Source organism: Aythya ferina (assembly GCF_964211825.1).
Source record: "Aythya ferina genome assembly, chromosome: 18".
Lineage (NCBI taxonomy): Eukaryota > Metazoa > Chordata > Aves > Anseriformes > Anatidae > Aythya > Aythya ferina.
The window spans coordinates 1,444,227-1,470,791 of NC_140317.1; the positions used below are offsets into that span (position 1 = coordinate 1,444,227).

The 26,565-nt window shown below is 52.8% G+C and overlaps 1 protein-coding gene across 10 annotated transcripts in view; it reads right to left on the reverse strand.

Moving 5' to 3' along the window:
* Positions 1 to 18,618, reverse strand: part of MYOCD (myocardin) — a 248,357-nt gene extending 229,739 nt beyond the window's left edge. For 4 of the 10 annotated variants that reach the window (XM_084491766.1, XM_084491776.1, XM_084491773.1 and 1 more), the window contains exon 1: positions 18,214 to 18,618. The gene's annotated coding sequence lies outside the window, so the exon portion shown is untranslated. Of the gene's footprint in view, positions 1 to 15,781; positions 15,881 to 18,213 lie in introns of all 10 variants that reach the window. The other 6 variants (XM_084491768.1, XM_084491771.1, XM_084491767.1 and 3 more) reach the window with 4 other exon arrangements.
* Between the last annotated feature and the right edge of the window lie 7,947 nt (positions 18,619 to 26,565).

Below are 26,565 nucleotides of genomic sequence, written 5' to 3' on the forward strand. Positions count from 1 at the left end.
GGGTGGATGACATCCCCTGGGCCCCAAGGATATCTCAAGGGACAAAAGCTAGTGGCTTTGCCCAATGGGTCTCTGATCTTCTCAAGCTAAGGAGGAAAAGAACCAGGGCACCTCCTCTTCATGACAGAGGAGAGAGAGCAGCCCCATGTTGAGCACATCTCCTGAGGCCATGGTTGTGTGCACCCATGGGTAACTTCTGAGCAGGTGAAAGGCAACCACAGGCCAATACACTGTCTCCATGGGGGGTTACTAGTCACAAGACTTGGACATCCAGGAGGCCACATCAGCAAAAGATGGGTCCCAGAAGACCCTCACATCAGCCCACGCCTGTGGTGGCAGATCAGAGGTGAGGGAGCCCAGTAGGCCTATGGGGGTCTCTTTCTGGGTTGCTTTCCCCTCTGAGTTGTCTCCTCAGTGCGGGATGCCCCATGCACACACTTGGACAAGGGCCACACAGTGAGCACCAGGATAGAGCCCACCATCTGCACACTCAGCCCAGGTCTTAACACCCACAGCAGGCTCATGGCCCAAAATGGTGTCAGGCTCCATCGTGACCATGGGCCATGCTGAAGGTAGCACCATGAGCCAGACAATCAGCCCCGTCCACCAGCAGCCCTCGGCAGAGCAGTGGGGCTGAGGGTTCTGAGGTGGCCCTGGGAAGCAGGGGTGGCCATGGCAGCGTCCTGCGTCCTCAGAAGTGAGAGTGGCCTGGCAGCAGGCTGTCCAGCTCGGTGCAGCAAGCAGCGCCTGCTGGCCCCATCAGCAGGGCTGGCCCACATGAGCACCGTGCTTGCTCTCTGTCTCCCAAGGACTCAGGCAGCCGCGTTAAATGCAGACCGGCTCTCGGGGCTTGCTCCTTGCCAGCAGGCTCTGTGTGAGGCCAGAGCAGTTTGCTCTCACAAGACAACAGCAAGTGATTTTTACACTTGACAACAATGAAGTATTCTTGCATTTAACAACAATTGTGTGCTTGCCAAACTCGATGCCTGTTGGAAAAGCCCTTAAATCCATCAGCTGCATCCCACCCTATCCCAAGAGGAGTGAGTGACGATCTGCCTGTGCTCTGGTCCTGCCGAGGGGGTAAGATGTTCTGGGTGAGATGTTCATGCCCTGTGGGATAGCGGACATCCCAAACCACAGTGGGAAACACAAGCCAAGAGATGTGGTTTCAGCTTGATTCTGGGCAGGAAAGCAGGGAGGACTGAGGTAAAAAGAGGTGGCCAAGATCTTCATGGTGTGCCTAGGGCCCAGCTGACACAGAGCCTGGGGACACCCATGCCAGCATGATGAAGCCGAGTCTGGCATCCCACCACCTCACACCGAGGGCACTGCACAGGGACGGGCAGGGGCCATCCCAAGCTGTGCTGCCATGACTGGGGAGTGCAAGCTACATTGCACAGGCTTTCAAAGAAGGTTTGGAGCATTTCATTTCTTTCCCCTTCCAATACCGCCGCAGAGTTAAGATCCTTCGAATGAGGCCCTGGCTTTGTTTGCTGTGCTTCAAGCCATGCCACAGCACTGGAAATGTCACTGAAAACCTGATTTGGCTGGATTTCATCATAAACTGCAGGTGCATTTAGCAACATCCCTCAGGGCTGTGCATGGTTCTCACCTTCCAGCAGGCACAACCCAGGAAAGGCCAATAAGAGAGCCCGGCACCACCAGAAACACATCCAGAAAAAAACTCCAGGTGATCTAAGAGCCAGTCCAAGTATTTGTCAAACATAAATAAATAAATAATAAGAGGCAGAAATTGCACATAGGGAGCTTCAAACTGAACAAAGTGAACATCATTACTTCTCATCAGTCTTTTAAAGGTACCTCTGTTCTGCTATTTAACTGAAAAATGCCACTTGTATTCGAACAAAGTCACCTGGTTTTGATTCTGATACTTATATTCCATGAAATAATACTTTTTTTTTTTTTTTTTGTCTTCTCAGAACAGACCTTATCCTGTGCAAAACATCCGTTCCAGTGAAATCCTCTTGTTCAGCTCCTGGCCTGAGGAGCTGTGGAAGTGGTGGCTGAAGACCAAGCCCCAGTGCCTGGGGGCAGGCAGGCTGTGGGCAGGCAGGCATACCAGGACACTATCACACATGAAACATGGTGGCTTTCCTGCTGCAGCCAGCCCCTGCTCAGCCCCATCCCATGGCAGCACTAGTGCTGGTGCCCTGCTAGTGGGGATGAAGCCCATCCCACTGGCAGCTCCCTCCACCCACACAGTGCTCACCCAAGCTATGGCTAAAAACACTCAGGCAAATACCTGCAGCTGGCATTTATAACTATAAAATATATTTGTATTGCTATTATATCTTGTAATCCTACATTTCTATATTATAATTATAAATTACATTTATATTATAATTTCTGAGCTTGCCTGACATGGGCTTCTGCAGGGCACAGGGGTACCTCACCTGGGCAAAGCGTGAGCTCACTGCCGTGACGTCAGGCAGCACGGGAACGCACGGCCCAGGGCATGGTGTGGCCGTGTGCATGGGTGTACGCTCTGCTCCGAAACGTCTGGCCTATAAATGCCAGAATCTTCCCGCATGGAACTAAAAACATTTATTCTGGAAGAGTCCAGAGGCTCGTGGCTAAAGGCAATAAATACAGATTTAATTTCATAGTTAATACCCTGTCCAGGGTAAAATGCTCATTTTTAATATCGTTGCCTGCGATCTGACATAACCAACAAGATGTTGCAATACAATATCTGAGTCATTGCGCAGGAGATAATGGTATTTTCTTGAGTTCAATCTGGAGGAGAGCTGGCCCCATTAATCAGGCTTGAAAAAGCGATGCCAGAGAGTCTGCCAGAGAGTCTGTCTGGCCTGCTCCGAGCACGTTACGTGACCCAGGGCTGCAGAGAGAGGGGGGAGATCGTGAGCAGACCTGAGTGTCACAGTTGGGGCTCTCCCACTGGCACTGCCCCTTTATGGGGTCAGCCAAGAGGCTCCTGGGTTTGGGGCATGGGGGACTGAGAAGTGGCCACGTCCCTCCAGCTCTGCCTTTGCTTTCATGCTGCCCCAAGGGAGCTGCTGTCCCACAAGGTGACCAGGGGACCTCAGCCCAGCCGGCTGGAGAGTCCTGGTGGCCTGGAGGAAATGGTTAATGTGACAGGTCCATCACCAGGCCTGAACATCCCAGAGCTGACGAGCCCAGAAGCCAACAGCAGAGTGCTACAACACTTGGTAGAGTGACTGAGGCAGTAATGTCTGTCATGGACAGGACAATAAACACTCCCAGGTCTGTTGGGGAACGTGGGGATGGAAAGCCATGAGTAAACATCCCATGGAAGAAATACTGCCCTTAATAGAAAGAATCTAGTATTATAGGTCTCCCCAGGGAAAGAAGCAGAGGAAGAGATGGATGGCGACGGGGAGGGAAGCCTGCCTGGGCTGCCTCTGGCTCTGGGAGTGCTAATGAAGCTCAAAAGATCTGGAGAAAACCAGGAGCTCTCTTGGGAATAACGGGCTTTCTTTTCTGCAGGCTAACATGAGTGGCTCCAGTTATCCTGCAACACCAGTGTGGGAGGCAGACCTCTCTGGCAGAGTGCTCTTTAATCTGGCAGGCACAAACAGGATCTACGCAGAAATATGCAATGCACTTTTAACACTGAGCACTATTGGCCCATTGGACCAACTTGCCTAGGGATGCAGCAGATTTACTTTCAGCACAAAGGATTTAATTCATGACTGGGTATCTCATTGTGAAATAAATACTTTTTCTTGACTGGAATTTGCAGGAGGATGCAGGAATCAGTACGAAAGTCCCTGGCCTGCTGTGCAGAAGTCAGAGCAGATGACTCCTTCTGCCTTTGAAAGCCAGCAAATGGCTCTGCAGAAACTCAAGGCGTGAATGAAAAAATGACTCATGAGAATAAGACATGTCAACTCCTGTAATCGTACCTCCAGAGGCAGCATGCCATGCCTGGGGGGAGCAGAGGCTGTAAGACAGAGCTCAGCATACCCTAGAGTCTAAGCCAGAGGAGGGATGAGGGAAAGCACCGTGTTTGTCAAGGCTCCATACAAGCAAACTGTCTTGACTGGGAGGGTGAAGACAGGGATTGTTCTGAAATCTCTTCAACTCGTCATCCTGAAAGTTCCTAGGTGTCACCTGTGGGTCAGCAAAGACCCAACCCCACAGCCTGAGTGACCAATTGCAATTTATGGATAGTTGCAATTGATGGATTTTACTCACAGTACCAGTGGTAGGAGACAATGGGAACCCACAAGCCATCATCTGAGCCATGTATGCATTTCAGTAGAAGCCAGAGGTTGAGGATAGATACACATTAGAAGATAGTCCCACAAGACACAACAGTGACTCACTGTGATCCCAGACACTCTTCTGCTCCCCAGGTGGGCTTCAGGCAAGGAAGTTCCTGCACCTGTCTGGCCATCTGGATCCATGGCCATCCACAGCCGTTTTGAGCTAGCCTCATAAAGCAGCCTGGTCACACCTCTACCAGCTCTGGGTACAACATTCACTTGGGGCTTCCCCTCATCTCTACATGCTTCTCTTAACATGCAAAGCTGGCAGCGACCACAGGGAAGGTGTGACATCTCCTGCCCAGCTGGTCTTCATCCGCTTCCCATGGGAACACATGAACTCCCCACCGTGCACAGGCTGGTTTGGCTGCTGGGTCAACATGAATGGTCCAGAAGCATTTCCCTGACTGTTCTGGGGAGAAGAGAACCAGCCGCCCATGGCACCAATAGTCTAGGCTGAGCGTGAATAGTGGGACCCATTTTGGGGACAGAGGAGTCCTGCCATGAGGTGGGCACCTCACCAGAGACCTTCTAGCCATAGGCATCCTCTGCAGAATAAGTCCCAAATACTTGTTCAAATGTTTTATCAATGCAATGTAGTATTCTGGACACCAGATTCGTAATTTCAAAAGGAAATACACATTTCCCACAAAATAAATAATAAGATAGAGAGCAAGATAGATAGATAAAAGGAAGTTGGGTTTCCAGTTAAATCTGAACAATCCCAAAGTGATTAAAGAGTTTCTCATTTTAGTTGCCAAATCCAAAATGTTCAGGAAATTTGGAGAATTGAAAAAAAGTTTTGGACTAAATGTCTCAACCTTCAGTTGCCAAAAGAGGGACAATGTCATCTTCATGGCTTTGGATTTTAGACAAGCCCCAATTTATGCAGATTAATATATACTTTGACAAAAAAATAAATAAATCATGAAAACATCTTTTCTCAGGAACAATTCCCATTTCCCAGTTCTGTGACCCTAAAATACATGCCAAATATCTCTAAGAGTTGATGTTTTATTTTATTTAACTGAAAAGCAAAATGACAATAAAGTGAATATTTAAAGTAAAGCTCTGTTCTGAAAATATATCTACTTAATGCTGAAAAGATTCAGTTTCACAGAGCTGAAAACAATTATGAACCGAATCAATTGGGAGAAGAATTTAATCAGAAAAATGTGAATGCTAACTGGGAATTGTTGAAAAACATTTTACGCATTGCCCCAAAACCACAATCCCACAATTGAGAAAGAAGGCAACATTGGTTAAAAAAAAAATATTCTGGCTTATGAGGGAAGTGAAGACAACTGTGAAAAATAAGAAAACCATATATAACTTAAGAAAGTGGAAACTGGTAATAATGGATGAGAAGTGTGAAACTGTAGAAAACCGATAAGAAAAGCCAAGAGTTGAGGACAATGTATGGTCTGCAAACCCGAAGCTAATGAGAAGCAATTTCTCTCGATATAAAAGGAATAAATGCATCTCTTCTGAAGTTGTTGGTTGTATTAGTCTATCTCTGGATGGATGCACTAGAACACTCAACAGCAATAGACGAAAGCTAATGTTTGCCAATGTTTATAGAAGTCATTGGCTGAACCAGATACTGGTAGGCCTGTCAGGCTGGCCGCAGCTCTGGGCAGTCACCTCCAAAGGCAGCTACAGCATGCAGCAGACACCGATTTAAACCAAAGAAATATAATTAATGCTAACTCATAGACTTACGGAAAACAGAACTTGTCAAACAAAGATTCATATTTTTCATGAAATTACAAGTTTGATTGATAAAAATAATATTGGTGGTGTAATATACTTAGACTTCTGCAAGGCAATTGACTTGGTACTGTAAGACATTTTGATTAAAAAACTAAAACAATACACAATCAACATGGCACATATTAAATAGATTAAAAGCTGGCTGGGTGACGTGTGTCAGATGCAATTGTAAATGGGAACTCCTCACCCAGCAGGGGTGAATTTAGTGGAGTTCCCCAGGGGTCGGTTCCTGGCCCTGTGCTATTCAACATTTTTATCAATGATCTGAAAAAAATATTAAATCATCTGTGGTAAAGTTTGCTGATGACACAGAGATTGTGAGACCGGCAAATAAAGAAGAAGCCAGATCACTGCTACAGAATGGCCTGGGTTGCTGGTTAAACTGGGCACAAGCAGATAGTTGATATAGCCAAATATAGTCATGCATCTAGGAACAAGAACGCAGATTATCGGCCATACATACAAGGCAGGATGTTGTGTCCGGGGAAGTGGTGATTATGAAACCCTGGGGAGTTTGGTAGAGCTTGAGCTGATTGCACCCTCGTTGCATGGGAAGGTGGCCCAAAGGCCACTGCATCCCTTGGACGGCAGCCTCGGGGAGCAGTGAGGAAATTACACTACTCTGCATTTGGGTGCCTGCATCCATCCAGCACCTGGCTCTGGTGGTCACCGTTCACTAGGATGCTGGGAGACTGGGAGAACCGCTGTGAAGATCATAAAAGAGAACTGACCTTGCAGTGAGAGACCTCAAGAGCTCAATCTACTTTGCTTGCCAAAAAAAAAGCCGTGGGTTATCTAGAGAACATATATTTCCCCATAGAAGATTCTCCAATCTAGCAGATGGAGTTTTACTATGATCTGATGTCTGGAAGCTGAAGGTAGGTGAACTGAAATGTGGCACACTGCTTACTGACATAGGAGCCAAGGTAATGAACCACTTGAACAATTCTCCTAGGCAGTGTGGGAATCTCCAACATTAGCAAATGTTACATCACGCTTGGTTGCTTGCTCTGTCTCAAGCAGGAGTAAATCTGGGCTCAGGTTATACCTGGTAGCCAGACTAGATAATGGCAAATATATCTGCAGTCCTCATAGTCCAAACAGCTATGATAAGGGTTTCATCATTACTCTTGCTGGCTGCACGTACCTACAGGCAGGAACAGAGTCCCTCTCTGTCATGTCTCACTGACAGCAAAAGCTTCAGTATAGTATTTTTCTTGGTAATATGTTAAAAAAAAAAGGCCATTTCTTAGACCCGCAGTGATCTCGTAGAGCCAAAAGAAGTGAATTATCATGGCAGCTTAATTAAACTATGCAGCACAGCAGAAGCAATGGTTTCTCTTTCCAAGACTTTAGGACCTTCTCGTACCAGGAGCCTGTGAGCCACTGAAGTTTTGAACTTAGGGCAGACACATGGTTCCCTGCTGGGACTATTCCACTTGTTGGGCCCAGGGCTGCTGAACAGGTCTCTATGGAGGGCCCATTATGATCAATTTTAGAAGGGAAAAAGTCTGAAAGGTGACGTGCTGTGAATTCAGGAAGGGATGGGCAGTGGGGAAGGGGCACCCTTTACTGAGCATTGGGCAGTCCTTAGCACCTGGTGACTTTCACTCCCACCCAGACTCCTGATCTCACACCAGGGTCTGTGGCCTCTACTGTACTTTACCCTTTGCAGCTATAATTAGTTTCTCTTTCATTACTCCCCCTTTCCATCCTTCTCCAAATGATTTTTTTGCTTTTTTTGTTTTACAAAAAAATATTTTTTGTTCTGGTCAATATTCCTTTCCAAACTGTTTGTCTTTTAACACAGGTTTAACTGATAACTGGGCTTCCTTACAAACCTGGCCTGGTGTGCTCCTCCTTGATCTCTAACATCCCTAATCCTACATCTCTGTGCTGGGGTCAGCCTGCTTTGTCACTGCACACCTGCATGTGCAGGTATAGCCTCTATAGCCGTGGTCTTTAGGAAGCAATTCATCTTGCACTAAGTAGATGTCTAAAACAGGGCAGATGATTTACTACCTAGAAATGACAACTTCCAAGGAAAGAGACCCGCCAAGGACTCTTGGGTTCCCTGCTCAGCCTGGTCACCGAGCCCCGTGGTCCTGAGAAGCCCTGAGGTCTCTTCAGTGCTTGGAGCCAGCAGGGCTGCATTACTGCGCTGCGGCTGGAAATCTTCGGGTGCTGCCCACAGTGAAGGTGGCTCCAGTGTGTGCAAGGACTTCAAAGCCCACACCCTGCACAGACCATAGTGTGGAGATGGTCATGGAAAGAAGCGTGACCAGGGGCTCCTTGCTCCATTTCCTCAGGGCTTTGTGAACCCTCAAGTGCTGGCAGAAATGGGCAGCTTGCAGAAAAGCCTGTGGAAGCTTGTTATCCACGCTGCTGCAACAAGGCAGAGGAACGGGGGAGGAGAACCAGCCCTGCACTCAGCTGCTTTGCCCTCATCCTGTTTGCACAAACCCCTGCTCCCCACTGTCCACCCGCCCACAGCCTCGGGAAGAGGCAGGAGGAGCAGTCAGGGCGTTTCTCTCCTTCACAGGCGAGGCCAGGCTAACCTGCAGCTTCCCTGCCGCCATTCCCAGCAGAAAGAGCAGCTTCGGCTTGCTCCGGCTGCCTGTGTGCCAACATCAAACATGTTTTACAACTGACCTGCAAAGAATGTGTGTCACTGAAGAGGATATGTAGCCCTGGAGAACATAAAACACAGCTGCGCTGTTTAATTGTATCTCTTCCACCCGATCGGAATAACAGGCAAAGATGATCTAAGGGAGATAACTACTGAGTGTGTTAGGAACAGCTCCGCTACCTTCGCCAGTGGAAGATTCTTATAAATTCACTCCTCCTGCCATCTTTTTGCAAAGGGTCAGAAGATGTACTGACAATAGCAGCATGCAAATATTTCAGAACTTGGCCACACGCTGAGCAAACACTCTGGATAGCTTCACGAGTAGATTAAAATGCCAGATCAGCGAGCAGTGGTGCACTTTAAATACGCTCACTAATTTATTAAGTTTATTCTTAGCAAGCTTGCAGACTTCAGAAAGTTAAATTTCTCAGTGACAAATGGCTGGGATGCTGGGCAGCCAGAGTGTGCGTGCTGCAGTCAGATGGCCTGGAGAAGGCAGAGCAGAGGAGCAGATACCACCAAGCACTCTGTACGGCTGAAAATCCCCAACGGAAGAGCCTGCACGGGCTTACTGTCAAGCCTGCTCTGCAGCTAGAGTACAAAACCAGGGCTCTTGGCACATCCTACACTTCTCCAAAGAGTGCTGCCTCCCACTCTGGACTTAGACATCCCTTATCTCCTCTAGGCCTGGCCGTGTGCTGTGGGCTAACCGCTGCGAGCACCAGAGCTTGGGGCACCCTTTGTGTCCCGGCTGCACCAGCAGTCCCTTGTGCTCAGGACGAGCAGTGCTCTTCTGGCCACAGTGGGGCACCCCCTGCGCCAGGGGCTGGGCTGAACACACCTCCCATCCCAGGAAGCCATCTGCTGTGGTCCCAGATGACATTCCTGCCCTCCCTGCCCCTTCTCCCAGGTGCTGAGATGGTGCTGTGCCCAGGAGCTCTCCACCTTTCAACCCTGTTGGCTCCCCATGCTCAGTCCACAGGAGCCAGAGCCCACTGAGGTCTCATCCCAGTCAAGACTCACAGCAGGTGTCTCCAGTGGGACACAGCAGTCGCCAGAGACACCTTCAGCCAGTGGCTGTGGGCCACTGCTGCATCTTTGCTCTCTGCCTCTGCAGGTCCCTGAAGCTCTGCAGACCTGGAACTGGGTCTGGAGTAGCAGAGTTTCCCCAGGAGGAAACCAAGGCCGGCACTGCTGGTAGAGATATTTAATTTTAGGATCATTGTTCAATTTGAACTAAGGAGTGTGTTTAGAAACCCTTCTGAAAAGCCATGTGTCTGACTTGCATGGTCACACATCCCTGAAGATGAAGCATGGCAGGACAGAGCCCTGGGACAATGTGGAGGGCCCTGCTCAGCAGCACTGTCCAACCTCTCGGACCCTGGCAGGACCATGGTGGCACCAGTTGCCACACAGATGTGAGACCATCCCTGCCATGCTGAGGCACTGACAAAGCAGTTGTGCACCTCCTGCAGGTCTGGTTTGACTGCACTGCTAAAGAGAGTAGAAAACCATTTTGCTACAGGAAAGCAGCACAGCAGGATGAGGACACTCACAGCCCCAGGACCCCTAGCTGCTCTGCAGGCCTGGACAATGGAGCGTGGTGGGACACAGGCCTGGAGACACCTTATGGAAAAGTTCTGGTGAAACAGAGAGAAGTGTGCAGATGAGCAAGCAACTGCACGAAGGATTTGTTGAGCACAGCCACCACTTAAAGGGCCATTTGTGTTATTTGAACCCACTTAGCAGCTCAGAATTCGAAGAGCCATTTGCAACCACTCCTGCCCTTCTGCACCAGCCACATAAACACCAGGCAATGAGGCAGCCTCCTGGGAGGGAGCCATTTGTCAGCGACGAACCCGGGGACTCCATGTGGCGTGCCGGGACGGCTCCTCGAGCGGTGATGACAGCCGCTGGTGGAGATGCCTACGTGCTGTTTGCAGAGCAGAAATGAGATGCTGCAAGTTTTCCAGGGACAGAACGCAGCAGGGCCCTTTGAGCTGGGGCTCACAGCTCTGCGAGGCTGTTTCACAGCATTTGCCACATCTCTGGGGAGTTGTTATTCATCATCCCGCTTCAGAAAGGAGTCGAGCCTCCTCTGCTAGCACTGGGAGGGAAAAGACTTTCCCAAGAACATTTCCTGAGCTGAGAGCAAATCCCACATGGCATTGCAACGCTCTATCAACTGCACATGCATGTTATTGTTACTTGCACTGCAAAGTGAGCTGTTGGACCCAAGGCAATACATGCTGCCACTGGTGGTTAAACAAACTCCATATGCCCCGTCCAGCAGCTGGCTGGCCGATGTCAAAGCCCTGAGAAATGACCTGCTCTGACAGCCCTTTTCCTAGTGATCCACTTTGATTTATTGCCTTAGCCTGCAGTGCAGATAGGGAACAACACGCACAGACATGTGGGGTCTGGATCTGCACCCAATTGGGTCCATGTGCTCCCTTCAGCTCTTTCATCCCCAGGTCCCTCTGCATTTCAGCAAGCCTCTGTAGGAATGCCTTGAAACTGGCTCCTACAGTGAGATACTCAGTCCAGTTTCCCAATCCTTTGCCCTTCCTCAGCAGCAGTTGTGCTTCTAGAAATACAGGAAAGCTGCAAAACTCAATCAGTTTGGGAGTCACACATTGTAACATGCTGTGGGAATGGTGTCAACCCATTGCTCAGAACCTCATCCTAAGAGCAGAGATGCCCCTCCAATAAGGCTGTACCAGACTGTCATCCTCAACAGTCCATAGCCACTGTGCTTTCCTCCCTACCACTGGCTACAACATCACATGGGATGGATTGGCCTTGGGAGACCTGAAATATAACAGGAAGGGTAAAACTGACTCTGCAGTTAATGGGAGTGGTGAGCATAAGGAGAGGAGCAAGCCCTGGGCACTCACTGGGTCCAGGGACACGCAGAACCAAGGCGTGAGTGGCTGTGCTGTGGTGGCAGGATTGGCTGCAGGACAGCCCCCTGGGCAATGTGGCTGAGGCTGTGAGCACGTTGCTGGGAATGAGGGAGAAGTGACCCAGAGCAGGTTTCTGCAGGTCCTGCATCCCCGTCTCCCCAGCAGGCCCATGCCAGCTCCCTTCCAAGCAGCCCTGTGCAAACAGGGTACTCCTGAGTCCCCACTGATGTCAACCAAGAGCAGCCATGGCTTTGCATAAGCTCTGATAGGACAAGGGGCACAACACAGTGTGGCAGCAGCTTGACTTAAGCAAGTGGATGGTGAGCTTGCAGGTGCATGAACTGCCCAGATAGTTACAGGGAATGGGGAATACCAAGCAGACTGAAAATCATTCATGCTGCTAACATGCCAGAAGACATGGACAGGGTTCTTCATTAGAGATCAGAGCCTGCCTGTCAGGTGGGCGATGCTCACAGAGATGCAGAGTGCCAATACAAGGTCCCCTTTCCCTACAGAGCAGAGCCCCTGGGCGCTTCAGATGATGAGAAACCTCCCTGGGTGCATGCTCAGTGCTGGACACACCAGAGGGAGTCCAAAAGGGGTCAGTGCAGGGCTGGCACAGGTCCCACACCTGCCCTGTGGCTCCAAAAGTGGAGCTCTGGGCAGCCCCAAGGTCTCCTGCTGCCTGGTAGAGGCCATGTTAGGCAGATTCAGAGTAGAGCAGGAGCAGGCAGGTATTGGGGAGTACCACGCTGGTCAACATGAGGGATGAATGGGAAAACTTGCCCGTTTTGGCCTGGATTTTATTCTTCTTCATTTAACTCCTCCACTCTGCACAGGCATCTATCTGTCCTTCACTGTTCATCTGCAGTCTCACCAGGGATGCCCCACTGGTAGACATCATGAACAAAGCTGCACAGTGTTCTGTTAGGTGGACAAGTGTCTGAGCAAAAACGAGCCATCCAGGTGATTGCCCACGCTTTGCTAGGCAGAGCTCCGTCTGTGGGGGGAACTTTACCCACACCACAGAGTGCGCCCGAGGTGCACGGCCCCACTGCCAGCCCAGGATCTGCCCTACACCCCAAGGGACACCAGGCGGGAGGGCAAGGCCTGCGGGGTGCTCGTGGCTCTCACACCCTTGTGATGAGGTCAGGAGTCAGGAAGTCCCTGGGGACACCTGATAAGCCTCTGTGTCTGCTCCAGCAGTGCCCGTGTAAGTTGGGTGTATTTTTGGCTTGAGGTTGGGTCATAAACCCACATGAGTCAGAAAATGCAGTTAAGGCAGACCTACGTCCCCTACCATGGTGCCTGCTCCAGGGCAATGCCAGCAGCACCAAGCTGGTGGCTGCGGTGTGCCTAGGACACATGACATGATGGACCCAGGCAGGTCCCAGGTGCAGTGGCCAGAAGATCACGAAGGTCACTGCACTGTGTGTTTTGGCATCAGGACCACACACCAAGCAGCAGTGTGTAGTGGGGACAGTCCTGACAGCAGGATTCTCAAGTGCCCTGTGAACCCAAGCTGAGGAGTGTGCTGACCAGGAAGCCATGTGCACTACACATACAGCAGAGCCTGGAAGCCCCAGACAGCATGACCCCTGCACAGGCTCTCAGAAATTACCTTGTAGCTCTACCTAAATCATTAGCACCTAATGAGCAGCATCAGCTGGTGGGACAGGAGATAACCACAGCAGTTCATGGTTAGGTCACATGCATAAACCCCAGGTCATGAGATCTCACTTTAGGGCCATGCAGGTATCAAGAGATAGAAGGTCCCAAAGCACTGTCCTCTGATGTACCTCTCCTGTGCATGAGGCCTGTGTCCACAGCTTCCCCTGTGAGCCAGAAGCCTGGCAGCTGGTAACAGGCAGGTGCAGTGCAGGCAGGGGCTGCACTGCCAGGCTGTTCCCCCATTCACGTGTCAGTGCTTGGGCTTGGCCACAGCCTCTCTGCTCGCCTCCCCTGTATTGCTTGCACTGTTGTCTCTGGTGCTGAAAACCAGCTCTGTGTTGGCTTAGAAGGAAGGACAAGTATGGAAGTTTCCTCTCCTTGCCTCTCCCACTAAACCTCAGCTTCTGGCTGCTCAATGTCCCTGCATAAAGGCCAGTGGCAGATGAAGCCACCCCTCTGGAAGTGGCTGGGACAGGTTGAGGCCACCTGCAGTCAAGTGCATGAGAGACAGGCCACCAGAGGCAGCAACAGCTCCACCTTCAGACTGCCAGGCTGGCAGCAAGCACCCGGAGCCACCACGGCCTGGGAGGAGCATTTAGGATCACACTCCTGAATATCAGTGCCTACATCACCTTTGAGGCTTGTGCTGTTTGGTCAGTCTCAAAATGGAGGTGCTTCTACTGCTCGGGCTCTGTAGACTCAGCAAGGAAATCACCATGGAGCACCTCAGACAAAAAAATTATTTGTTTCCTGTCTTCTTCCAGAAATGTCCCTCCTGTAATTCACAACAGTGCTATTGCAAGTCTCCAGAACAGCAACATGCCCATGAAGGAGCTGCACACCATGACCCAAGGTGCTCATTTCCTTGCTCCTCACTCCACACAGGGACACAGGACTGGAGACACTCTCTGTGTCCAAGGCACCTGAGGGCTCCCAGTCCCAAGGATGGGCACAAATCCTTGAGGAGACCATGGGTAGGAAGCTGGCAGAAGAAATGGACTTTGGGAGACTTTCAAAATGACCATTGACATTTCAAAATGCACGCTGCATGTGAAGTATCCACCCTCTAGGAGCCAGACAAGTGCAGGGACTGACTGCTCTTGTGAGATGCGCAGCTGGGGATGAAGGACACCAGCCGGCAGCGTGGAAGAGCAGGGAACGGGCAAGCAGAAGAGTGTGGCACCAGTGCCTCCTACCTCCACTCCCACTGAAGCAAGGCTCTCTGCTGTGCCCCTGAGCCCTCCTCCAGCACAGCTGCGCTGACTGGCCTACACGAGCAGGGAGCCTTGAGCTGGCCTCACATGCGATGTCTCCAGGCCAGGCATGAAGTCCTCCCTGCCAGCCTGAGCGTTCAGCTGAGGCCGCTGAGCCACCTGCGCTGACACAGGGCCCTCTGCCATGGCCTGGCAGGCAATGTCCACACCCGGTCATCTCGCAGGGCCTCCCGACCAGCTCACAACCCTCTGAGCACCTCCACCATGGCCTGACCCACAGCTGCTGTATTCACCAAGTGCAGGGGCTGGATCCCTTCACCATCCATACCCAGAACGTTAACTCAGCTCCTCTCCAACAACAAGCCAGAAGGCCAAGAAATAAAGCAGGTACATTCCAGGAATACTGCAGCCGCAAACACTGCATGAATCACTTCAGGCAGCGGCTTCTTCCCAAAGGACGCGCTTGTCCATCCAGAGTAGGCAGCCCACCTTTGGAGCTCAGCCTTCAGGGCAGGAGGACAGGTCCTCCATGCCCACGGTGGTGAAGGAACAGGGTAACCGCCAGGCAGAGGGAGGCTTTGCTTTGGCCACAGCACATGGAAGGGCCACACAGCATCCCATGGCCCATTTCCCTGGCTGTGTCCCTCCTCGAACAATAACCTCAGCTGCTCACTGGCATCCAACCAGCCCCACCAGCTCTCCTTCGGCCAATGTCAGCCCACCCTCACCAAGGTGATCTCTGTGGTGATCCTTTCCCAAAGCCATTCCTGCCTTTACCCCACCTGGGCATCAAGGGCCTCCTCTACCTTCTTGGCACAGGGGACTGCTACTGTCATAACCCATCAATCTTCCCTGTTCTAAAATGTCCCAGCCACAGGAGCCTAAATGCCAGCAGGGTCTAACACAGCTTTTACAAAACAGAGGGTGCCCAAAGAAAAGCATCCATGTGACACAGTCATAGGGAGGGGTACAGCGAAAAACAGTTGAGTGGGAGCTCTGGATGTGGCACCACGGCTTGGAGAGCAAATGCAGCACAGAGAGGTCCAGAATTAAGGTGATCTTTAGTGATTGCTGTGCCTACAGAACAGGGGGGATGCTGGAAAAGGGAAAATGCTGGTTCAGAGAAGAGCTCAAGAATGATTTGCAAACTTGAAGTACAGTAGAAGACAGAAGAAACCCAACTCCTTTTCCTGTTGCTGGGCAAAACAAAAATAAGACTCGGTCACACTCAGCAAACACCTGGTGGGCACCTTGCCAGTCCAAACCAAAATGAGCTCCAGCTGAGCACAAGCACTTGCAAGTCAGAAATCAAGGTACCTGTAGCAAACGGTGCAGCTGCTTCCTCGTCCAAACCAGCTTCAATGTGAAAAGAGGGGTGTCCTCAGCTGGGGTCACCCAGATCTGCTCTGCCCACAGCTGAAAGGCAAGGAAATGTGGGAGAGGGTTTGCTCTGTTACCCACGGAACGAGCTGGACCCAGAGATGTAAAGGATGGGTCTGGCTTCCTCTTTTCCCCACAATTTCTGCGTGCAGTTGCTGCCCGCGCAGTGCTGCAGGCAGATCAGGGAACCGGGGTGACAGCCATGGGGAGGCGGTCATTTAATTTAGAGATAGGGGTGAGCATGGGAGGGCCCATCTCCTTCCCAACTCCTTCCCATCTCCGTGGGGCCGTGCCAGCCCAGTGAGGTCTCTGCAGGTTTCCTCTTGGCTGTCAGGCTGCAGACGCGTTGCAGCAGCCGTGCCAGGCTTTTAACGCACACACAGAGCCTGCACAGCAGGACGGGGCCGGCTGGGCTGGCCTCCAGCCCCGGCTGCCATAAAACGGGAAATAAGGCAATTGGAGCAAGACCACAGCGACCACCAAGCAGCTGCCACTGGCAGGGCTGGGGCACTCTCCCCTGCCAGGCACCAGCAGGCAGCAGCACATTGCCCCATGCCGCTAAGTCCCAGTGCGCCCGCAGACTGCGGTGCAGCACGAGCACACGTAGAGGAGGAGGAGGAGGAAACAGAGGAGGAAGAGGAGGCGGTGGCTGCTGTGTCTCAGCCAGGCTTTGCCCTCCTCAAACACCCCCGGGGAGCAGGGCAGCCAGCAGCCCCGGGATGCTGCATGCAGCAGACAGCACAGCCTCGCTCGTGGCGCGGTATGGAGTTTTCTGCTCATTACAAGTTTTATGAAAAGTTGTTGGCAAAAATGCGCATTTTCTTTGGCTGCGTTTTGAACGGATCTGGCAAAAATGTAACATTAGTGTCTCCCCTTGAGAGAACTTTATTGAGTGGAACAAAGTTGGATATTTTTAGCTACCCATTGTTAGCTGAAGAACAAAGCCATAACTAAGATATTTTGTCTCTTACACTGAAACGGGACTATCAGACAAATCCATGTACAGTCATATGTGGCTGCCCATTCAGATGGAGCAGAAAGAGGGAACTATTTTTAGCTTGATACTCCTCACATACAACACATTTCCCCTCCCCTGCATGCTGGACCACCAAAACACAGGGGCAGAGCAGCACCAGAATGGGGATGAGGGGTCACTGACTTTTGCCATCCCTCAGGCCATATGGCAACTGTCATTTGCAGGAGAGATCAGGTTATACCATTCAAAAAAAAAAAAAAAAAAAAAAAAAAAAAAAAAATCCCATCATTTTCTGCCATTCTGCGTATTTAGTTGTTGTTTACTCAGAGCTGAACTGATGTGTGCTTTACCAATAGGCAACAGGCAGAAGTCGACCAGGACCCTGACGGATTTCAGCAAAGCAGCAGCTGCACCACCCAGCGCTAAAACCCCAACCCTCTTCCCAAAATCCCACAGGTGCCCCAAGGGCCACCCTGATGACAGAGGAGACCACTGGTGGAGGGGACCACTGGCGGTGCCACAGGAAGGAGAGGGCCTGGGCAGCTGCTATAGGGCTGGCAGCACTGCTGCCCCGTCCCGCTTCGTGCAGCCCAGCCGCGGGATGTGTAACCATTTTGCAGCTGCCAAGGCAGCATTTTCAAAAGCATTAACCCTGAAAAAGCCCTGTATGAGGCCAACCCAACCACCCTTCAGCGCTTTAGAGCTCTACAAATGAGATCAGTCGTTTATGCCAGGTAGCATTTTGCAATATGTTCGTTTAAATGAAACAAAGCGGTCCATAAATGCCCTGGATTTTGGAACGTGAGTGATGCCAGGAGCTTTCCTAAACAGTTTTTGTGGGTTGCATCAGTGAGTCATGGAGAAATCGCATTAAGTGGCTGAGCGGTCAGCGCAGCCAGAGTGACCCTCCCCAGCACCCGGTGTCCCTGCCAAAGCAGGAGCACGAGGAACAAAAGCCGGGAGGGTCGCACTCTGCAGGCAGGGCAGCGTGGCTGGCGAAGCCTTCCATAGCTTCCAAAGGGCTGCAGCAGAGCAAGGCTCCTGAGGCAGAGCTCAGACGGCCCCTCACCATCACCCTGTCCTTGCACAGCTCCATCCTCTCCTCCTTGCCTTGCCCTGCCTGTCCCTATGGACGGCTAGCTCCTGACCTCTGACGTGCACCTTGTGCCTGGTCCTAACCTGTTCCACAACCCACATAGGGTGCACATAGTCCAAGACCTGGCAGGCACAAGTGGCCACCGAGGCCCCAGCAGTAGCCCAAGAGAAGCAGCAGGAACGCCTGACAGTGCTCCATTGCCCCGCAGGACGTTGGTGCCATGTGTCGACAGAGCTACACACACGTGAGAAAGCAGCCAGAAGAACAGAAAGATGTTAAGTAGGAAAGGCAAATTACCTGCGAAACTTTCGGCTGAGCTAGAGTGTCCCGGAGGAGATGCTGCTTTTGTGACTCCTTGCTTTCTCCGCGGGTTGGGGCTGCTTTTATCAGGGAGCAGTGATTGTTTTTATAAACTTGCAGCACAGTAAGAACTGGTTTAAAATAGAGTGAAAGGAGCTGGTGCGGATGGAATTAGACAAACTCTGAGGGCTGCTTCTCCAAAAATAAATTAACTTCTTGCAGCCCGCGGCGCAGAGGCTGGGAGGCCGGGGCGGCCGCGGCTGCCGGGGGGGCGCTCACCTTGCCCGGCCCGCCGGGGGGCGGCCCGGGGGGGGTGGGGAGGAACCGGGGAGGGAGCGGGGCCGAGGGGGCCGGGGCCGCTCGGAGCCCCGCCGCGGCTCGGAGCCCGGCTCGGAGCCCCCCGCGCCCCCCGCCCCGCGGCCCGGCCCGCAGCCCCCCGCCGTGCCCCCGGCGCCGGCCCGGGCCCGGCCCCCGCAAGAGTTAAGGAAGGGGCGGAGCCGCCCCTCAGGGCCGGGTGGCGGCGGCCTCCCCGCGGGGCGCGGGCCGGCACCGCTCTGCCAGCAGCACCGCCGGTGCTACCGGCACATCTGCCACCACTGGCACCAACACCTCTACCGCCACTACCACCGCCATCATCGCCACTGCCACCGCCACCTCTACCGCTGCCACCACCATCATCACCGCTACCACCGCCACCTCTGCTGCCACCGTCATCGCCACTACCACCATCATCAGCGCTGCCACCACCACCTGCACCATCACTGCCACTGCCACCTCTGCCTCTATCAGCACCATCGTGTCCGCTGCTACCAGCACCACTGCTCCCACCACCACCACCTCTGCCACCATCATCGCTACCGCCACCGTCATCACCACCCCTACCTCCACCGCCACCTTCACTACCACTGTCATAGCCACCACCAATAACACCTCTACCACCACCTCTACCTGTACTGCCACCATCATCTCCACTGCCACCTCCACCTCTACCGCCAATGTCATTGCCACCGCCACCATCATCACCACTGCCACCTCTACCTCCTAGCTCTACATGGAACCACATAAATATTAAATTGTATTTCAAAGAGCGTTGTCCAAACACCGATAACCAAGCTGGTGTGGCACACCAGCTGCAAGCAGTGGTAGGGGCCAGACAGCATCCCAAGGGCTCCCCAACAGGGTCCTGTGCACTGAGTACCCCAGGGTTGGTCCCTCTCTATTTGTTTTGGGGTACATCCAGGGGAACAAGGCGTGTGCCCATACAGCCTCTGCAGCCCCCACACCCTACAGACCAGGCTGTGGTCAAGGGATGCCAAAGGCAGTTCTGGGGAGGAACCCTGGCTGGGAAGGGGGTGCCTGCAGCTCCCCTGTACCTCAGGGACACAGCCTCACCTCAGCAATGGAGCTGCTCTATATCACGTTCACTGCATCAATAGGTCCAAAAGGACTTGATTTCTCCAGGCTTGAACCTGGAGTGAAGAACAAGTTGCTGCTGAATGACCTCTGACTTCATCTACATTTCAAAGTCCTGATAACATCATTTTCCCACCCATAAAGCCCCCTTTCTGGGCTCAGGTTAACCCAGACCATCTTCCACAGCTGAGCCAGTGCAGCAGCAACAGTGCAGCATCCATCCCCTACCTGAGCTTGCGCTTCAATCTCAGCCCGAGGAGGCTCACAGACCACCACTGCCAGATGGAAGCTGGATACAGAGAGCCTCTTCGCAGTGCCATCCTCTGTACCAGCACTAAATGGTGGCTTCTGAAGGCAGGAGCAGCCCAAGAGGAAGGTTCTCTGCTCAGGCTGCCTCGTTTCCCTGTTAACCCCTAGCCCCAAGGCCCTCTCAGGCTCCCTGCCCACACACCCGGTATCTCTTCCGTGTCTGCCCCACACACCCTCTCCCTGCGGCTCTCTCCTACAAGGTGCAGAGCAGAAAGACATGCACCCACATGTGCCACCACTGCTGGGGATGGCCGTGTCTGCAGTTTGCCCACCCCAAATTTTACCCTTTTAAAAAACACCACTGTTTTTATGGTACCAGCAGGTCACTCCCGTGAAGAACCCCCCACGGGTGCCTGTTCCTGGGGAGCCAAGAGCCCTTCTTCTGGCCAGCATCCAGTGCACGGGCAGCCTTTGCAGGGCAGGCAGGATGCTGCTCCCCTGTGCAGGGAAAATCCTTTTTCTTCTATTTATTTATATCTGGCTTGCCATAAACTCACCCGGCTGCGAACCTGCTGTTCATACTAACAAACTTTGCTAAACTTTTTGGTGTGTCCAAAAGCTGCTGGCGGGCAGACGTACACTGCAGTGAGATCTCCCCAGCCCTTCCCCTGCTCTCCCACAAGTCATCATCTCCCACAGATCCTCGTCTCCTATAAATCCTTGTCTACTACCGGGCTCATTTACACAGCACTGGTAAGTGTAGCCCTTCTGCTCTTTGGCAAAGCAGCTCTTCATCTAGGAGAGACTTAAGACAGAGACCCAAAACAAACTAAGGGGCATGATGGGCCCTGTGGAAGTCACTTTCATACCAGATCCAGACAATCTGCCCAGGAGAGGTCCCACAGTCTGTTTCACAGAACTGCTGAACCACAGACAGGCTGAGGTGGGCAGGGACCCTTGGGTGCCTCTGGTCCCCCCCTGCCCCAGCAGGCACACCCTGAGCAGGGGTCCAGCACCACGTCCAGGCAGCTTTGGGACTGGTGTGGCCTCACCAGTGCTGAGTAGAGAAGGATCACCTCTCTTCACCTGCTGGCAATGCTTTGGCTAATGCAGCCAACAATACCCTTAGCCTTCCAAACTGCAAGAGCACATTGCTGACTCACATTCAGCTTGGTGACCATGACTCCTGGGTCCTTTCCTGCAGAGCTGCTTTCCAGCAGGGTGCCCCCAGCATGTCCTGGTGCCTGGGGTTGTTCCTGCCCAGGTGGACGAGGGTTCCTCTCCAGGAGGAGGTTCCTCCCCAAGCTTGGACAAGGCAGAACTGGGCTCTAGAAAGTGTCTTTTAGAAGCAGGAGGTTTTTGGACTTGGAAACATCGGGAAACAGAGACATTGCTGAGGTGGAGAGCAAAGTGTTTCTGTACTAATTTGCTACATAGTAACTGCCTTGTGATTTAAGCTGTTATCATTAGGGTTCAGAGTTAACAATCCACACCAGGCAGTGGAACAATCTGTCCTTCTCAGATCTTTATTCCAAGCCATCTGCTGTCCACAATGGCATTGCTACAGCAGTTCTTGGGCTCTCGGTGAAAGGTCTTCACACTAGAAAGTCTCCCCAGCACTTTTGCAAAAAGACCCCAGGGGGGGAAGGAAAAGGAGACAGAACCCCAGTTCAGGACTGGTGGCTGGGCCAGGAAAAGGGGGGAGAGGCAGCTCCAGAGGGCTACAGATGCATCTCACAGACAGCTTTCAGAGGGAGAGCTGCGACCTGGGGCATCTGGCACAGCACAGCCACGCTGCTTCCCCAGCCAGTCTTGGCCTCCCAGCACCACGCGGGTGGCGCGTTCAGTTTATTTTAGCCATTTCAGTGGGGAGACGGAGGATGGAGAGGATGGAGGATCAGAGGCCCGGGATGCGTGGGCAGGAGGGGGGCGGGGAGCCCGTGCCTCCAGCACGTGTGACACGCGTTTGGTGTCACCGAGTGGGGAGAGATGTGAGCAGGGTGAAATATGAGCTGTGGGTTGCCGGCCGCAGCTGGAGGAGCTCATCCCGCCTGCAGCCTGGCCCCAGTCCCTCTCAGGGCTGCTCAGCGAGAGTCGGTGTGGATCCAGCACCAGCTGCCTAATGGAGCCGCCAGGATGTGGCCAGCAACTGTGCACTTTTCTCTCCCAGTCCTTGCATCACAGTTGCTCCGTACGTGCTGGGAGGGTTAAAACCCCCCAGTGCCAGCCTGGCTCACTGGAAGCCCAGCCTGGTTTTGGCCCCACACATTGCAGGTGCATGCCACATGCACCCAGATACATTGATCATCTCAGTGCAGGAGCCCGCTGTGGCTGCAGGTCCCACAAACGGCTTGCAGACTGTGACACATCCCCCAAAAGAGAGCAAAGCCTGCAGTGCACAGTAGGGACTACCCAAACCTTCCTGGGGATGGAATAGTCCCAACGCATTCAACACAGCTGAATAAAAACCACACTAAGCACTATTAGCCAAGGAAGGGCACAGCAGCCACCCCTTTGGATGGGCTTGCCAATGAGCAAGAAGATGCGGTGCCTCCTGCCAAGAGCTGCTGGGCTGCCGGTGCTTCTGTGAGGTGCTCAGGCAGCAGCGGGATGCTTCCAGCACGGTGCAGAGAGGTTCAGCACTGGAGATGGCTGCCCCAGGTTTCCATGACTTTATTTCAGCCGTGTGTGAGTGCAGGGAGGTCGATTGTGTCTGTTCAGAAGGGATTGGTTTGCATTAAATCCTGGTGTGTTGCACTCATGGTTACACGTGTGGAGGGTGTGCAGGCACCATGAGCCCTGCAGTGAGGTGCGCTCCAAGAGTGCTGGTATGTGTGCTGCCCACAGTCTCTGCTTCAGCCTAAGTCCCCCCAGCATCACCCAGCACAGGGGCATTGTCCAGGAAAAAGTCCATGCTGGAGCTGTTCCTGTGCTGTTGTGCCCTCCTTCTACTGAGCTGCACCAGCCCCTGAGAAGACTACTTCCCTGCCTGCTATCCAAGGGGATGGCAGGTACAGGCTCCAGCCTGTCCCCAAGGTACATCAATCAAGGAAAATATTAACAGTAGTAGTAAGAAGGAATAAAAACAACATGCCAGTACCTGTGGAGCACCAAGCTGCCATGCAAAAGAAGGCACAGCAGCCCTGGGTCCCCAGTGCAGGCAGCTTTAGCAGCTTCTGTCACCACAGTGCAAAATCCAAAGTCCCCAGTATCAGCAGGATACAAGAATGGGAGACGGGAACACCAGTCCTGGGGGCAGTGGGTGTGCTGAATGCAGCAGCTGTGCCCTAAGCACAAGTAGTGGTAGTTTCTTCACCCATGCCCCTGCCCTTTCCCAGGGATACAAATACATCCAGGGGACCCGCAGCCATCTGGCCAGCCCCAGGGCTCTCCCACATCAGGATGCTCTGCCCAAAGGCCAGCCCTGTGACTCGCCCACCTCCCATGTCGATGGCACCTGGCCCCATGTGGACGGCACACGACGGACATGGGGCACAGGCACAGCTGTCCCTCTGCATTGAGACGAGGTCACCAGCAGCTGAAGGGACCCTGCTTCCCCCAGCCTTGCCACAGACCCCATGGGGCTAGGGTGCGGGGCACCACGGATGCAGCCGCAATGCACTCTCCACACTATTCTTAGGAAGGGTAAAGTTTATACAAGAAATTTAAGCTTTAAACCCAGGCACCATAAATAGTCTATTTTTCAAGTGCTGCAAGTCAGTTGTAGGCTGGGAGCCAGAGCCAAAATTTGGCAGCTGTCTTTGTTTAATGATTAATTAAAATGAGGTAACAAAACGAGACATATCTATTAACGAGGGTATTTGCAGCGTCAGTAGAGGATTCCAAATGGCTGATTTTTTCCCCTTTTAATCTTCAAACTTCTCGTTAGGAAAACAAGTTCTTCCTCCGTCCGTGGTGGGAAGGGCTGTGCCGCGGCCCCTTGCCCTGGTAGCGGGAGGGGAGCAGCGCACAGGCACGGCTTTATCTTTATGGTCTTCTGCCTTTAAACAACGCGAACCCTCCGCATAAAGATTTTTCCAGCTTAGAAATTTTATTAGACCTTCAAGTAAACTTCAATGGAGAGACCGTTGGCTGTGACAGAGGCAGGAGAGGGAGGTTTGCACATCGCTCCAGCTCTGTGCTGCCCTCTCCCTAGCAAGGGGTGGCGGATACTGCAAAATAAGGACTAAAACGGGAGCGCCAGAGGCTAAGGGGCATTTTCCAGGCTCTTTTTCATAAATGCCAGATAAACAGGGTCAAATCCACATCCCCAGCCTACTTTGAGGGAGCAGCTTGTGTTTTCCCAGAGCTCTGTGCAGATTGAGCCCAGGCACCTTGGGAAGATGTCACCAGAGCAGCCAGCAAGGAGGACAGTGCAAAGAGATGGAGCGAGGGAGGGTCGTTCCCGTCTGCCAAGCTCCCAGCTCATCTCCTGACACTGGATATGTTTCAGAGCTCAGAAAATCCAGTGGAGCGCAAGGACGCCTCGCGTGGGAAGTACCCGTGGTCACAGAAGGGTTAATGCATACGGGGGGGGGGGGGGGGGGGCAGTTCTGGGAGGGTGCATGAAGCAGGTTCACCCTCCCCAAGGCTCTGAAGGCTTAGCCACATGGGAAAGCACCCAAGTATGAGGAAAAGGGAAAAACATCCCAAAATAGTTTAGTCTTGTTTTTTGCACTGAGACGCCCAGACAGGGTGGGAGTTCTGGTTGTGTCTGAGCTAAAAATTACAGTAAATAGCAAAGTGGCTGCAAAGCCCCATGTTCTGGATAAGAAGGACATGTGCAAACATCGTCCGTCAGGGAGAAGACGTGCTGGAGGTGAAGGCCCATAAATAAACTGGGGGGGAATGGAGTTACGCGAGCACTGTGTCGAGGGGTGAACCACAAACCACCCACTGAAGCATGTCCTCTCCCCAGCAAATCTTGTGGCTCTGCACATGAGGACTGCTCTGAGCAGGGGCAGAATCCTGGTGTCCCCGTCTGCAGTTGGGCCCATGGGGTTGAGGACCAGCAAAGCCCACCTGGCAGCAAAGCAGGGCTGGATCCACCATACTGGTTGGAGTGTCCCACTCTGGACTGTCCCACTCCCTCTACACCACTCCCCAGGCACAATTCAGCTGCTGATGAAATGCTGGCGTGAATACTGAGGTTGTAGGGATGATGGCTGTCCCTATAAGGGGCAGGGAGGTCCTGGGCATTTGCTCCCACAGGGTCCCATAGCAAGCTGGGCAGGAGGGCATGATGTGAAGCTGGGGCTGGAGTGATGCAGACTCAGAGAGGAGGAAGGCCCACTGCTCCCCCTGGGCCCATGCTTTCCACGGATGCTCCATGGTCCAATTTACCTGTTCAGGGCTTGCACATGTCCAGCACCAGCTGCAGGTCCCACAGAGGGTCCTGGGATGGGCGAGCTGCAAAAACCCAGCTGCTCATGGTGTGGCTGGAGCTGAGCTCGTCCTGGGTGCCGTGCTGCCCTCGGCAAGGCAGGGGCCCCAGGCACTGCTGATGTCCCTGGCATGGACTGAGCTAGACGGGGGCTGCTCCAGGGCAGGGACTGGGGCACCCCATGGGGCAGGAGCGCAGAGTAAGCGGGGGTGTTCTCCTGGAACACTGGGTGCAGTTCTGGGTCCCCAGTACAAAAGGGACGTGGACACACTGGAGTGAGTCCAACACTACAAAGATGCTGAAGGGACTGACCACCTCTGCTGTGAGGAGGGGCTGAGAGAGCTGGGACTGCTCAGCCTGGGGAAGAGGAGGCTCAGGGGGATCCCATCCATGTCTCTAAACACCTGAAGAAGAGTTCAAAGAGGATGGAGCCAGGCTCTTTCCAGTGGTGCCCAGGGCCAGGAGCAGAGGCACCAGCCACAAACTGGAGCATGGGAGGCTCTGTCTGACCACCAGGAACACTTTTGTGCTGGGCGGGTGTCGAAGCCCTGCACAGGTACCCAGAGAGGTGCTGGGGGCTCCTCGGAGATGTCCCAAAGCTGCCTGGACGTGGTGCTGGGCCCCTGCTTGGGGTGTCCCTGACTTGTGGAAAACGGACTCCACAATCAGTAAGATTGTACAGTAGGTATATTTATTCAGCACTGGGCAGCACAGGGGGTAGTCCCGCCAAAGTCGTGCGCACCTGATGCGGCAACTTGCCTTGGTTTTATGCAGTAAAGAGTTACATATGCATGAAGTTTCACAATACACCTATACATATTCATAACCTGTCCCCGCTCCGTATTAAAATTAGTTCCAAGGAGTTCCGTATTAAAATTAGTTCCAAGGAGTCATTTCCATAAACTCCTCCCATCTGCACTTGCGCAGTGTATTCTCATGGTGGTCATTGGGGATGAAGGTTGGTGACTCTTCCTTGTCACCGCTAGCTGACCTCTTGTCTCTGCGCAGACTCAGTTGCTCCTTGGCTCTTGTCCATCCGCAGGACCAATTTCTACCAGTTTCTTAAGACAGGCTCACACTCTCATTAGGAGACTGACCTTGGTAAGGGGCCCACAGCGTCTTGCTTTAGGTAATTTGCACAATGCACCCTAGTTAGCAAAGACACTAAGTAGCATCCTAGTTCAATGCCCTCAGCGCTCTATCTCTACTTGATAAGATTCTCCTAACTCCCTCTCTCATCCCTGCTGGGCCGGGGGTGGACCAGAGGCACCCAGGGCTCCCTGCCCCCCTCAGCCAGCCTGTGG